Below are 12,043 nucleotides of genomic sequence, written 5' to 3'. Positions count from 1 at the left end.
TTAAATATGAGTAAGGAAGGGTCATAACGACTGAACCTAAAGCCTCGTGTTTGTAGAAAGGAGGCCAGCTTTTGGAACCACTGTTGTGAAGCTTGCTTAAGTCCATACAGTGATTTGTTGTGCTTGCATACGTGTTCGGGCAAGTTTGGATCAATGAAGCCTAGTGGTTGACGCATATAGATTTCGTCCAGAAGATCGCCATGTAGGAAGGCGTTGGAGACGTCCAGTTGTTGTATTTGCCACTTTCGGTGAATGGAAAGGTTGAGAAGAAGATGGATGGTGGGCATCTTGGCCACCGGACTAAACGTCTCGGTGTAATTTTCGCCGTAGATTTGATTGTAGCCTAGAGCAACGAGGCATGCTTTGTAGCGATCGACTTGGCCGAAGGGGAGCATCTTTGTTTTGAATGTCCATTTGCATCCAATTATTGGCTTGTTCGACGGAGGAGGCACCAGGGACCATATCCCTTGGGTTTGTAGTGCGTGGAATTCGTCAGCCATGGCACGACGCCAGTGATCGTGTTTGAGTGACTGAGTGTAGGAAGTTGGGGTCGGAGAGGTACTCAAGCTGCTCAGTAGAGACAGAATGTGCTTCGGTTTGGAAATGCCAGACTTGGATCTGGTTGTCATGTAGTGGACGATGTTGGTGGGAATTGCGGGAGCGATAGTTGGGTTAGCCGAATTATCATATTATGTATCAGACATAGTGGGCTGAGGCTGGATGGGAGCTATAATAGTTTTGGGATTGGTCTGAGGTTGAGTGACCGCAGGTTTGGTGATTCGAGAGGAAGCTGAGGTTGGGATGAGAAGGAGAGGAGATGTGAGATGGTTTGTGGGTTAATGCGGTAAAGCGGTATCATTGTTGTAGGAATGATAGAGAAATATGTTTTCTTTGAAGATTACATGACGTGAAATGTGAGTTTTCTTGGTAAGGAGGTTGTAGCACTTGCAACCTTTGTGGCTCGGCAAGTAACCGATGAACAGGCAGTCGGTGGAGCGAGGGGAAAATTTGTTGGAGGTATAAGGTTGAAGCCAGGGATAGAAGAGACACTTGAATGTGCAAAGATGTGTGTAGGTGGGTATCTTGTTGTAGAGCATTTGGTAGGGAGAATTGAGTTTTAGGGATATAGAAGGGAGCCTGTTTATTAGATAGTTTGCAGTTGAGGTTGCTTTAGCCTAGAATTGGTTTGGGAGATCGGCAGCATGAAGAAGAGTTCGAGTGAGTTCGAGAAAATTGCGGTGCTTCCTCTCCGCCAGGCCATTCTGTTCTGGTGTATGAGGGCAGCTCAGTTGATGAATGATGTTGTTGTTTTGGAGAAATTTTTGAAATGCGGTGCTAACAAATTCTCCGCCTCCATCAGAGCGAAATGTTTTGGGAGTGGTGGAGAATTGAGTGCGAACTAAGCTGCATAAAAATTAAAATTTTGAGAACGTTTCCTGTTTAGAATGCACAAAATAAATCCAAGAAAAGCGAGTACAATCATCAATGAAAATCACATAATATCGGAATCCATCTAAGGAAATTTGATGCGCCGGTCCCCACACGTCCGAATGTATTAGTTCGAACGGTGTTGAGGATTCGGTGATTCTTTTATTGAAGGGTAGCTTGTGGCTTTTGGCCACATTATAAGATTTGCAAAGAGAGGAAATAGAGAGGTTCTTGCATTCCGGTATGTGACGGGCAAGAACAGGAAGTAGTTTGTTGTTAGGATATCTGAGGCGGGCATGCCAAGTCTGAGACATCATGGTGCTGACGTGAAGCACTGTAGGCGGCTCCTCCGGTGCCGAATGTATATGGTAGAGGCCTTTATGAAGGTGTCCATGAAGAAGTAGACGTTGTCCAGTGAATCCTTAATTTCAAAGCCGTTAGTATTGAATGTAATAGAAATTAAATTATCAGAGATTAATTTCAAGACAAAAAGGAGATTATGCATGAGAGATGGAACGTGTAAGATATTATGTAACCGGAGCTTACAGGGAGTATCCGGTAATGGTAGCAAACCTTGGCCGGTGTTCTGGATTGGTAATATGGAGCCATTGGCGATCGACACAGAGTCTTGGCCGGAGTAAGGATACGAATGTTGAAGCTGATTCATGTTTGGCGTTAGATGCGTTGTGACCCCAGTATCAAGAACCCAGTCTTGATTCCCCTAGGGAGAAGGTTGCACGAGTATTGCTCTGGGTGCGGCGGCGGAGTTAGGGGCATATTTTTTAGTATACCTGTGCCAGCAATTTAAGGCACTATGCCCTGTTTTACCGCATATTTGGCATACGGACGCTGAGTTTGAGGTGAAGCCGGAGTGGGAGTTTGAGTAGTCGGAGGCGGCATGGTGAACGAAGTGTTCTTGTTCTGGTTTGTGAGTCATTGGGTGCGACCTTTGGATTGATTAGAGTATGTGGTGTAGAGAGCGGATGCGGAATAGGAGGAGGACTGATCTTTTTAAATGTCTTGATTGACATGTATCTCCTCACTACAAAGTAGTGACTAGAGATTGTCAATATTGGCAGGAAGCAGTGAAGTACGAACGGCTGTCTTGAATGAATTCTAGGTCGGCGGAAGCCCATTTAGGATGTATATCACGATGTCCTTTGAATCAATCTTGGAACCTGCGGCGGCGATGTTGTCAACGATGTTCTTGATTTGGGACAGGTATTGTTGCATTGTGACGTTGTTCATTTGGAGATGATGAAGTTCGTTCTTGAGTTGAAGAACGCGCGAACGGCTTGAAGGCTGCAGCCGGCGTTCAAGAACTTGCCAGATTTTATTTGACGTGGTGGCAGTGATGACATAGGGAAGAATCGATGGCGATATTGTGGAGAAGAGGGTGGAGATCAAGTTGCTGTCAATTAGTCGCGAGCAGATTGATTCTTGTGAGCTTTCATCAGGAGGATGAGGTTGGGCACCCATGAGATGTCCTGCGTAGCCGTTCGCCGTGAATTGCTGAAGAATTTGAATACGCCAAATGGCGTAGTTTTCTGCATTGAGCGGATGAGGGAGGAGGTTCTTGATGTTGGAGACCAAGAACTTGAGTGGCACTGGGATGCAGACGTCGGTGTGATTGTCAGCCGGGTTGGAGGAGGAAGAGGGAGGGAGGGAGGAAGTTAAGCTCTGGTCCCCCATTAATGGCTCTGTGATACCATGAGAAGGTGACTAGAGGAGAAGAAGAGGAATCCCGAGAGAGAGAGGGAGACAGCCAAACCAGTTGAGAAAGAAAATGTAGATCTATATTATTATCTTAAAGCTAGTTGCAGGTTGTCTTAAATAGACACAGTAATGGTACAGAAGTAAATATATATGGTATAGAATAAGGTATAGTGTTCATTCGCTAACAGTATCTATTGATGATCAGCCTAATTATACTAATATATAATTATCTACAGTAGCAACACTAACATAAAACTAAAACTAAGCTTGCACGGTAACTTCAGAGTACTATAAGGTTAATAGAAGCGTATAACAAATCTATCCAATTGATCTAAATGAATCATAATTGCACCAAGTTTATACGAATGAATTAAACATATCATGTGAGAACTTTTTTTTGTTAATATCAGGTGAGAAATGAACACAAAAAATAGTAAATATAGATATTATCATGAAACAAATATAAAAGCAGTAAATATAGATGCATAATTGTATCATAAATAAAGAACATGAAAAATCTTGAAAAGAAACTAAATTGTTCAAAGCGCACGAATTGGCTATAACAAACATAGGTTGAAAAAAAAAACTAGCAAAACAAAACCTAGAAAATAAGTATTACCAAAAAATTTACATCCCATATTTTGAATAAGATAGAAGAACAGAATATGATGTCGAAGAAAGGAGATGTCTTTGTAACGATTGTAATCCTCACAAGCTGGACGTCAAATTGAGCAAACGATAGGAAGTGTCAACACATCACATATTGGCCTGTTGGTTGTGAGCTTAGGCATTCAAATAAACGGTCTTAGGTTTGAGTCTTTGTGTATGCATTGTGTGTGTGAGTTTGCCTTAAATGACCTAAATGTCAAAAAAAAAAGTGTCAGATTAGGACAGAGACAAACGGGGCAAATAAAAAAAATTATCTAGTTGGGGAGAAGTTGAATAGCAATTTTAGATTTTTTTTTTCTAACTTTCTTCATAGACTGCTTGATCGATAATTAACTAATAATTCATTTAATTTGAACTGCTCAGGTTTCAAAAACTGAAATCAATTCTCCAATTCAATTAGGGCTGCAAGCGAACCAAGCGTTCGATGAGCTATTCGTTGCTCAGTTCGATTAAAGCTCGTTTGTGAACATTTAATTAACTAAACAAACATACTTGAACCATATTTATAATACTCGATACTTAAATAAATAAGCTTGAACACTAATATGTTCAGCTCATTTATATTCATGAACAACATCATTTAAAGTTTGTGAACAAGCTCAACATTAGGCTCGATAAGAAGCTTGATAAAAGCTCGATTCGGGCTCGATTCATGTACAAGAGATATTTCATATTTGTCCATGTTTGCTTGATTGTTTGTTTAAAATATTCATGAAAAAATATAAGACGAATCATAAATCACTGGTTCGTGAATGAGATCATTTGGTATTTTTAAAAAACCACTAAATATGTTCACAAACATGCTCAATGTAATTATTTGTTAAGAGATTTCATAAAGCTCGTTTGTTAAGTTAATGAACATTTAGAAGTAGAGCTCGTTTATAGTTCATTAAGGCTTGTTTATTTAAAAATCGATAAGCACTAAATGAACTGAACTTGAATCGAACATAAATCAAACATGAACACTTATTAATTTAAATGAACCAAACATGAACACGAACAATAAAGCTTGAATCAAACATGAATCAAACTTGAACAAGTTGATTTTTTTTTTTTATAAATGAACACAAACATGAACACTCACATACTCGACTCGACTCGATTTCAGCCCTAGATTTAATGGTCCGGCCATTGGTCATAGTAATTTTTGTCCAAATTTTTTACAAGACCGATTTTAAAAATAAACGGAACAGCTGACTGATTCACCATTCAACCGACCGGTGCGGTCCAATTTTTAAATCTTTTTATTAGAACATCCGAACATCAGGAGAAATTATTCTGTGTGGAATCCAGTCACAAAGATGTGTTCGGTTGCCAATAAAACATTACGCGTGTTGTAATTACTTGGAAAGTTAAGACCCGACCCGCTTACTACAGACTTCGAGACACCTGCCCGCCCATCAAATTTAACAGTAAAAAGATGAAAAAGGCGGAAAATTTTTACATTTTCACGTTTCGGCCATTCACTCTAGTTCTCTCGAGGTTTCTGTTTCTGCAAAAATTTCTTCTCAAAAACATCCAGCAATCTCTTCTGCTCAAGTGGAGGAGGGAAAGGATTCACCAGCAAAGAAAAAGGTACGTTAATTCTTACATTGACATAAACTGTACTCCGTATTTCTTTGGTATTCAATGCATATTTTTCGAAGAAACAAAAAAAATAAAATCATTCTGAGAACAAGAACGATAAAAGATTATATTTATCTCACCCTTTACGTTCTTTCTACGTATATTCTTTGTATATTATGTGTATATTTTGCTTATTTTTCGTGTATATGTTGAATACTCAAACCTTAACATTTTGTAATAAATCCTTTGGATCTTAAATCATAAAAATAAACTTCCAATAAAGAAAAATAATTAGCGTAAATAATTATTGATTTCTGTTGTTATTTTGTACTCTTTGCGTACCGTATGTGTATACTATGTGTATGGTTTGCGTATATTATGTGTATACAATGCGTATACTATGCGTATGGTTTGCATATAGATTGCATTTTATATGTGTAATTAATTTTATTTTCTTACGCAGATTTACGTCTGTCCTACATCGTATCGCTGCTATGTTTCCACGTTTAGAACATTCTGTGATACGTTCTCCGAGATAATTCCTCCAGAAATTGAAGAAAAATTGATGAACCTTAATATCTACCAATTTCTTAAATTCCCTAGATTCGAGCAGAACGCCCCATTGATTTACCAGCTCATGACAATGTGGAATATTCAAAAGCAAAGTTTTATAATATAGGGTCATGTTTTACCTTTCACAACTGAAGAAGTGGCCCTCCTAACTGGTCTTCCTAATAAAGGTGAGGTGATTACATGGCTTACCTTGCCCACTTCAACCATCACTTCCAAGGATATAAAGGCTGAAATGTTTGAGTTGAGTAGAGAAAGCGCCCCAGAGACAATGTTGAAAACTTTTATTATGTATTTATGTTCAAATTTATTTTTCCAACAAAGCAACTTCAAAGTCTCAAGGTTGTTAAAAACAATATCAAATAATGTTGATGATTTTTCATCAATCAACTGGGCATGATCGATTTGGGAATGCCTGGTAGAAGAATTTAATAATATTTCTATGAAGATCTCAAACAACAAGCCAGCAGGGTACATCAATGGTTTTGTGCCTCTGCTAATTGTGAGTGCTAAAACAATTCTAATTTAACATTTAATTTGATTGTTGATTTGATAAAATTTACTTTTATTTTATGCAGGTTTGGTTCTTAGAGCACACTTCCATTCATTACCTGAAGTACCTTAGAGAAGGCCCCGTTTCCTTCAATGGGCTGATGACATAGTATATAATACTGAGAAGACAGCTAAATATTTTGTTAATTTAAAGACAAAATAGGCATATATTATGAAAATATTGCTTACATATTACGTATGGAGTGCGTATGGGGTGTGTATGTATTGCGTATGTTTCGCGTATGTATTGCGTATGTGTCGCATATGTATGGCGTACATAATGTGTATAATTATGCAATAATGAAATTATTTGATGACAAATTTGCTTACAAATTAATTTTTCACAGATTTTTGTTGACCTCCAAGGAGTTACCCCTGAAGAAGCTAATCTTCTGGGAATCAAGAAATATCTATCAAAACCTCATTCTCCCATTCGTTTCAACACACTTGAACATGATCTCCCCCCCAATCTCCTCAGCAACCCGAACCCAAATCTCCCCAGCAACCCTAATCAACTCTTCTTGAAGAGAAAATAATAAAATTTGTCCAGGATACCTGCAAAAATCTCTTCCAAGAACTTGAAGCTAGGCTGAGCAAGAATTTTGAGCAAATTGTGAAAAGAGTTGATCTTATTGATAACAGGCTCCAAAATTATATTGTTCAAGGCAATCTTAATGCTGATTAGTAAGATGCTCCCTCCTCATCATCATTCATTCCTCATATAATGAAGAATATTCAGATATCATCTGAACACACAAAGACCGACGCCCTAGAGAAAATCAATGATGTTGAGATAACCAAGGCTGCAAAATAAGAGATGACCCAGGCCGCTGAAAGGGTTTACAAAAAGCATAAATTAGATAGAAAATCAATCCCAAAGAAAAAAAAGAAGCGGAAAAGGGTACACCACCTCCAAGAAGAACCTGCCCAAGAAGATCCATCACAGAAAGTTCCATCCCCCAAAGCACCTCCATTAGTAGAACCATCCCATCAAGTACCATCACCTGCCAAAGAAGAACCTACCAAAGAACCTCCTCCAATAGAAGAACCAAATCAAATAGTTGAATCCTTAAAAGAACCTCCCCCAGTAGAACCAGCCCAAAAAGAACATCCCCAAGAATAACTAACCCAAATTATTCCTTCCCAAGTAGAAACAGTCCTAATTGTTCCATCACCAAAAAAAACTACCCAATAACCATCCCCAAATGAACCTTTGGAAAAAAAAAACTGCAAAAAAAGTTATGCAAACAAAAGAAATGATCAATGTTGATAATGTTATAGTAAAGGGTTTCCCTGCTAGTCCTACAGTGAACTTCAAAGGCTTGGAGATGTTGAGTCCAGATAAGGAACTTTTTATCAGGGAGAACATAAAGAAATATCTTGACATGTATTTTATTTGCGTATTGTATGCATATGTATTGCGTAATTTATGCGTACTGATTGCATAGGAAATGTGTTTTATATGCGTACTGATTGCATAGGAAATGTGTTTTATATGCATACCTAATGCGTATTTTTTGTTTAATGATTTCAGTAGCATGCAAATATTTGAAGACGTGGGATGGACGAAATATTATCCGACGGATACCTTGACAATGATCATGTTGATTCCTTTGTCATTTTGTTAAGTGAGAAGCCTAAAATTTCACCAGAATAGTATCATAAATATTTATACATCTCACCAATGTATTGGGTTAGTATACTAGTTTATTTTATATATAATTATATATTTTGACTATTTTATTCTTATATCTAATTCTTGCAGCATTACAAGTTGAAGGATGAAAGTTTAAAATTGTTCATCGAACATGTAAATTACAATTCTATTCATTCATACAGCATTATAATTAATCTAATTATTGATGGTTCGCACTGGACCCTTCTGGTTGGTTACTGAAATCAGAAAAAGTGGGAATTTTACGATTCTGTACCCAACTCTATGCATAGAAGTGTTGCTATAAAGATTGTGAGTTTAATTGTGAGCTTATATTGCTAAAAAATTTCGAAATTATTTTTCAGTGAACTAAATTATATTCCATATATTGTTCAGATTGCAAGCTTATATAGGGATTACAAAGAAGTTTTTGATGATAATATCAACAAATGGAGTTTCAAGACAATCAAGAATGCGCCAACACAGTCCAATAATACAGATTGCGGAATGTTTGTTTGCAAATACATGGAAAATATTATTTGACAAAAAAACTCAAAGTGGAGAGAGAGTAAAGATTGGCAAGAATAAATGCCAATGTATAAGGCAGAATTCGCATACGGATTGTTTTGTGCTTCGTTGAAATGAACTTTTTATATTTTATTTTTGTGTAAATAACTGATATATGTAAATTATATGTGCATGAAATATAAATTATCTGCGCATAAACTGGAGTGTTTAGGGCCGATGATCCTTTATGCCTTGTGATTAAGAATGATTTCATAATGTTTTGCAAAGTACGCATTCTATATGCTTGTAATACGCTTATGATACACATTTGGTATTCCTCGAATACGTAAAGGTGATTGGAATTCTTTGTCTCGTGAACAAAAGAGTCAGGAAGCGTTGAATATTGGGTTTCTCTACCTTAATACAAGCTTCAAATTTTAAAATATCTCATGCATTTCATGTTGAATTTGATTTGAAGACTTCAGTAGTCTGGAGTTCGATTTTCCTTAAATGTTAGTACACACAAGAGCAAAAATAAATCTTCCAAAAAGTGTTAGGAGATAAATACACATAAAATAATAATATTTGGAATCATCAAAACTATACAAGTTGCAAGAATGTAAAACATGCAAATAGAAACTCTCTTAACACTTGGTTCTCTACTTTCACCAAGTGGGTGAAAAAGGCTTTGTAGGTACTCAGCCTTCACCAGGTGAGTGAAAAAGGATGAGAAGGTATGCTGTCATCACTTGGAGAGTGTAAAAGGCGACGGCTCTCTATCGCACAGAGTTGGTGAAAGAGAGTTTGTAATGGCTTCTCCACCTTACTATGAGAGAAAAAAGAGAGTCACTGTTGTTTTGTGCAAAACCTACAGAAGGAGTCTCTAGGGAGTGGATGTAGATCTAGTTGGACTAAACCACTATAAAATTAGGTGTTCTTATGTTAACTTTTATTTTTCCTGCATTTTATTTTAATATTCTTTCTATTTATGGTTGAAAGATTATCTGTGAATGCCATTTTTATAAACAACTACATATTTCAATCTTAATGTTTTTATTCTTCTAAAAAGATTCTAAATAAAAAAAATTCCAAAATCCAAGATTTTTTTTAAAATAACCAATTCATTCCTTGTGATAAATAGGGATTTCTTTGGGTTGTCATAATACGCAGTAAATACGATTACGATAGACATTTGGTACTCCTCGAATACTTATACCATACGTAACTCACAGAAATTGTTTTTTTTCTTAAAAAAATTATTTAATTTGAATTCAATTGATTTGATCCAATCCTTCAGTATGAATCGTGTAAATACTCATTTTGCACTTGTTATAAAATGATTATAAAAATTTTCATGATGAGACTTAATATTTGTGTACACCCTTGTGCTACACAATTAATGGTTCTAGAGTGTGGGTGTTATGCTTCACTGGTTTAGCAATCATTGTAGTATAGGGAGAATCAAAGGTGATTGGAATTCTTTGTCTCGTGAACAAAAGAGTCAGGAGGCGTTGAATAATGGGTTTCTCTGCATTTGAACATTCATTCCTTATGATAAATAGGGATTTCTTTGGGTTGTCATAATACGTAGTAAATACGCTTACGATACGCATTTGGTACTCCTCGGATACGCATACCATACGCAACTCACAGAAATTATTTTTTTCCTTGAAAAATTTATTTAATTTGAATTCAATTTATTCGATCCAATCCTTCGGTATGAATCGTGTAAATACTTCGGTACACCCTTGTGCTACACAATTAATGATTCTAGAGTGTGGGTGTTATGCTTCACTGGTTTAGCAATCATTGTAGTATAGGGAGAATCAAAGGTGATTGGAATTTTTCGTCTCGTAAACAAAAGTGTCAGGAAGCGTTGTATATTGGGTTTCTCTGCCTTTGAACATTCATTCCTTGTGATAAATAATGATTTCTTTGGGTTGTCATAATACGCAGTACATACGCTTACGATACGCATTTGGTACTCCTCAGATATGCATACCATACGCAACTCACAAAATTTGTTTTTTCCTTGTTAAGGTAAATTTCTTATATAGAGAAAATGAGTCAAACCAATAATAGGTAAACATTATGAATGTAGTAATGGAGATCATAAATTGATAATGGGTTAAAATTCTTTATTAATAATTGAAAATATATTGCATTTTCAGAAACATAGAAAATACCCTCTGTATACGTATCCAGTACGCATTGTATACGCAATCCACACGCATATATCCAGAAAAAAATAATCCTTATAAAATAAATATCTCTAAAGATAATAGTACAAATATTCTTATTACATAGAATTTTTTGATTTAATGATATCCATCATCAACTTGAGGTACATTGTTGATGGCTTTTTTGAACGTACACCTTTTATGTGTTCCTGAGTGAAGCATTTGGGTATGCTTGTGAAATTAGAATGCTTTTCTCGCTTTACTGATGGCTGACTGGACAGTTCCCCGGCTATGAAATTGTCAGTCATGCACTCGGGCATGCTTATGAACTGCTGTACTGATGCCTGACTAGACGGGCGTGCTTGTGATATGAAGTCCTCCGTTAACCATTCCGGCATGCTTGTGAAATTGTACTGCTTAGCTGGAGATGGCAGACTGGACTGTACAAAATTTATGAAGTCCTCATTGAAGCATTCGGACATGCTTGTGAAATTACACTGCCGAGCTGATGGTTGGTTGGAGTGTACAGAATTTATGAAATCCTCCATTAAGCATTCGGGCATGCTTGAAGGAGTTGGAATTTTTATTGTGTTTTTCTTCACTTGTGGTTTTCCTGTTAAAAAAATTAATAACAATAAAAAAAAAATCAAATTAGTCAGAAAATGAAATCATACTCTTTGGCTTCTTCTCCCAGTGGCTTTTCAGCCTAGCATTGGATATGCCTTTAGGCCAACGCTTTAGAGGATCTTTCAGTTGTACATTGCCACCTTGTGTAGACTTGTATGTCTTTCTCTTCCCATAAACAATCAAATCGAGTTTTTCAGATGTATCCCTCATCGAAGCCAATAGGAATTCTTCACCCTCCTTATTCAGCTGCGCTCGTGTGCTCATTTCATATTCAAACCTACTGATATAATTTTTGAATATGAATCCGCTACTAGCTTCAGAGCTATTCTGAGAATTTTCTTTCAAATTTAGACCATAATATATATCTTGTCGAGCTCGTGCTGACCATCGCAATAGTAGGTACTTCTCGAGGATTTTCCCAATAGTCATTTGCCTCAAAACTATTATGCAGTGAGAACACAATAAACCCATTGTTTCAAACTTTCTGCAGGAGCATTGAATGTTACCATTTTGTGCATCAAAATCAACAACCCATGGTTTAGAGTGATCCTTTTTCTCTGTGTAATAGACAAAA

This window comes from Dendrobium catenatum, unplaced genomic scaffold (genome assembly GCF_001605985.2).
Source record: "Dendrobium catenatum unplaced genomic scaffold, ASM160598v2 fragScaff_scaffold_621, whole genome shotgun sequence".
Taxonomy (NCBI): domain Eukaryota; kingdom Viridiplantae; phylum Streptophyta; class Magnoliopsida; order Asparagales; family Orchidaceae; genus Dendrobium; species Dendrobium catenatum.
The sequence above is the reverse complement of the archived record's forward strand: the minus strand, read 5'-3'. Positions refer to the sequence as shown.